Here is a 4,478-nt window from a genome sequence, read left to right as displayed (position 1 = left end):
AAGCCCACAGAAGATGAGTCAAGGTTATACAAATTCCATTTAGCTTGTATAATAACACTACTTGCTGTGCTGAAGACATCCTTTTCTGTTGCCATAAAGATCTCTACTGAACAAAACCCTAACCACACAGCAATGAGCAGTCTGTCACCCAGACTGGGGTTGCAGCACTTGTGCAATCTATTTGTTGGTGGTCGGGGGGTCTCAGTCCTGGGGCGGCGTGCAGCAGAGGGAAGGGGGCTGTTGAGGAAAGTGAACAAAAACGCATTGTCAGAAAAACGTCTTGGGCTTATCGGGGTGTGTGAAAAGCCTTCCAAGAGCAGTGATGATGGACACCCAAACCCTATGATGAGATAAATAAAAAGCAGAAATAACTTTGATCAAAATTTTTGATAAGATATGGGAGAAGTGCATGTGCACTTCACATTAAACTCAGCCTGTATTGATTTAAAACTCAATCCAGAATAATATTGGCAAATATTGGCAAGCTTATATTTATGACAAACAGCTAATAAAAACCAAATTCAAATAAATCCCCCAAACCCAATGCCCCAAGCCTCTTACAAGCTTTGCTCTTTTACACATCCTTTTTCCTTAGGAATCATTTTAAAGAGATATTACTTTTACAAATGGTTAGGAGACATAAATTCCTTGAAATGCTGTACTGGCTGTTGAGAGCTCTTTTTAATTTACCACCCGTGGCACAAGGTTGGAAAATGATCCCTCCCTAGGAAAGACAGTTACTATTATCACCATTTCCATTTCCTTAATATTTCAACTCTTGCTATTTCTTCTGTGAGTCTGCTGCCTGACGGTACTGAATAACTTGCACACGTGGCAGCTGAGCTGGCTCCTGTGCCAGGTCTCACGGGAAACACATTGTGAGCAAGCGTAACCCCAGCAATTTCAACAACACCTGCTTTGTCCTGAGTTACGGACACCAGGAGGTTACAAGGAAGACCTACAGCCTCTCTGTAAGGTCACCCTTACACCAATGGTGAGCTCACTGTGGGAAATAATTCATGAGTCTGCACTGTGCACTCTTCAGTGTTTCTGTCACAGCGCGAGGTGGGGGCTGAAGAACGCTCGTGGAGTGCCACAGGGCAACGCCAAGCCCGGTGTGCGTGCAAACAAACAGCAAAATATATGCGGCTGAGGGGCAGCACCTCAGTACTGCCATCCGACCGCTTGCTCGCTCGGGCGGTCTCTGGCCAGGGCATTTCCCTTGCCCTCGGTGCTTCCTTGGATGGTGCCAGCGCCCTGGGACCTGGCTGGCCTGTGGCATGGCGCAGGCGCCTGGTGCTGGTGGCTGGGGACTGGGTCTCAAATCACATTGCAGTCGGTCTTGAGAATAACCTGATGGGGGCATGCACGTGCCAGCTGAGGGGATCAAAGAAAAAGAAATGCCAGGGAAGTGTACAGAAATGTGCTCATCAGGTTTCAGAATGGTCTTATTCACTTATGGGATAGAAAAAACATTTCTCCAATGGCATCCCGACTTCCCAAGATGTCAGAAGAAGCCACACAATAGGTAAAGGAGAAAAAAAGAAGCAGAGCACCATCTGAGGACACTAAGGACATGCTGAGCCCGTGGCTGCCCAGAGGCAGGGGGCCAGACTTAGGACTGCACTGCTTCTGTGTCGTGCCTGGGCCAGAAAACGGCAGTGACCTCGCAGCCATGGCACGAGCAGAGCTGAGTGGTGCTGAGCATGCGTGCGCTCAAGGCGAGAGCTGGGGCTGGCTGCGGGCGTCGAGCAGCCCAGCACCCCTGGAAGGACGGGGCTGTTCTTGCATCCCCCATGAGCCCAAGGCCATGGGCACGGCGTGGCCGTATTCCTGCCCCGCTGAGCTCCTCACGGGTGCTCCCCGGCCCTGCCCAAACCTGGCAGTACACGCATGATGCTGAGCTCATGCAAGCTCAGGCCATCAGCATCCCCATGCGCAGGGACGCACGGTGCACTGTGACACCCTGGCAGTGCTGCACAGCTGCCTGGCCTGCACGCCAAAAACACGGGTGTGCAAGCTGCACACACACATAGACACACACATGTACGTATGCACGCTTATGTAGCGTGTCTCACGCTGCACGCTCACAAATAGGAACCTAAAATCTTAGGTTCGCGAGCTCTTACCACTACACTGTACGTATCCATCGCAAGGTCCTGAGCCTGCTTCCGAGGAGTTTGCTGGAGCAGAAGGATGGGCCAGGGAGCAACCCTGTCCCCAAACGCTGTCCTGTTGAGGGTTTTAGAAGTCCATATCAGAGCTAAATGGTCAACTACAATTGAAAACAAGGCAAATTGTTTTTGTAAAAATTTCCGAGGAAAACGAAAAGTCTGCAGCCATTATCTGGAGGGACCTCAAGGAAGGTTGCAGGTTTGCAGAATTATACAACAGGAAGCCAATAGTATTAATAGCTCTTTGGCTTTCTTCCACCACCGAGAGTCCAAGGTCTGCTGCACACATTCCTCTAGCTCAAGCAACACCTGCTGTCTTAGCACTTAACTTATTGCTGGGCTTTGGTGTTACCTGCATGTGCACACGCTGTCCTAGGTAACTTTGCCTGTATTAGCATGGTGAGAGGGAGGGAGGTTGTACTCCGCTGGAAACACCTGCTTCCTGCCTGCTGAGTGTCGTGCAGTCCTACAGCAGTCTTAAAAATACCCAACAACCTAAATCACCAAAAATATTGTAAAACACATCTAGGGTAGGGAAACACTTCTACTTTCATAACATGTCACCTCATAGCATGCCACACCACTAATTTATGTGCCCAGCACTGGAAATGCCCCTCTCTCATTTGACATAAAGGGGGCAGAAGAGGCAGAGGGATCAAGGCCCACAGAAGAGGGAGGGGATGAGCCAGAGGACCCCAAACACAGACCCAGCCCAGAGGTTTTGGTACCCAGGGCAGCCCATACTCATCACTTTATCAGCCTTCTTTGAGACGGATCAGCAGTCCCCGGTGGCTCTCCCTTCTTTGTGCAGAGTGGCAGGTGGTGAGGCCATTTCGGTTTGTCTCACACAAAAGAAACAAACACAGGGCAGTTATCTCGCTGGAAGGGGTCCCCAGGTGACAGCACGTTCCCGTGGGATGGCGAGGGGGCCGGCTGCGCGCCCCCACCCCGGCTGCCTCCCACTCGAACGAGTGTTTTTCCATGCAGCAGGTCGGCCGAGCGTTATCCGTCAGTGAGGCATCCCTTGCTGTCACTGGTGACAATACTCGGTCTGACTGCACCTGCTGCAGCCCCGATTAGATTGTGTTTAATGTCAGGCTGTTTGGGGAGATTATGAGCAGTTCGTGGGCATCGGCTCCTCCAGCATGTGCACGCATTGTCTGCGGGCCTAATCCACTGCTTCAGACCTGGAGTATCTTGCCTCTTTGTCCGTCCTCCTCTCAGAAACTGCTGCCTCAGAAGTTACACTCCCACGCAGCCGCTGCTCCCACCAGCACCTGCCCACATCCCAGGGCTTCGTTGTGCCTGGGGCCTGGCGGTGCTGCTGCTGTCCCGGCACTGCCTCCTCATCCCCCTCCAAGGTCCTGGTCCCCCAGCGGGACCTCCTTCACACAGCTTCCGAGCGTAACCGAAGTTTGCAGAAGCACTCCCTCCACAGCACGGCCTCACCACCCCCACGCTGGAAGTCTGCATCCTCTCGCGGAGGAAGGAGGAACCGGCGGCCCCCGCGGCCGGAGCGCGGCTCCGCAGGGGAGCGTTGACACCTGGCGGCTGGCGCGGCCGAGTGCCCAGGTGGCCACCGGCGGGCCCGGGGCCGCTCCCGGGCTGCGCCAGAGGAACCCGAGCAATGGCACAAAACCACTAAAGAAAATATCAGAGCTTTACTGGCATTAACCGTGTGTTGTCCCGTGTGTTCGTGGGCGAGGGAGGGACAACAGAAACAGCGCTTCTGTCGGCGAGTCTTTAAGGAGCCGTCCTCAGCCTCTGCAGGCGCGCTGCCTGCGTTCAACAAGTGCGCACGCAGATTGGAGCCTTAGGCGTCAAGAAGCCCACATCTAGGAGTGAATAGCTAATGACGAAAATATTGCTGTCGGCTTCCTTCATGACAAAAAGTATCATTTGTTCCTTTTGAGCTACTGTGCTACATTTTCCATAAATAATCTTACCTGCAGTGTTCCTACATCAACCGAAGGAAAACCTGCCAGTCTCACGGGCAACAAACTGCATTAACGAACTGAAGTCCTGATCCTGAGCCCAACCGCACGGGCTGGCCAATGTCATGCAATTCGATCAGCGCCACTTTCAGAACAGGGTGGCTGCAATGGTCCCTGGGAGGGCAAAACACATGGATCCTACTAGCACATTAAAAGCAAAGAAAAGAGAGTTATATGACTCCTTTGTCCTGTTAGGAATCCATGTGTATCCTCATCCACCTAGGGACAATGTGAAATTTCGGGATCTGTTTGTAGAAAATCCTTCTGACATAAGAAAGGCTTTGAACTTGTTCTTTCATTTGTACCACAC

Source organism: Anser brachyrhynchus (genome assembly GCF_964034855.1).
Source record: "Anser brachyrhynchus genome assembly, chromosome: W".
Lineage (NCBI taxonomy): Eukaryota > Metazoa > Chordata > Aves > Anseriformes > Anatidae > Anser > Anser brachyrhynchus.
This window is presented reverse-complemented; position numbering follows the sequence as displayed.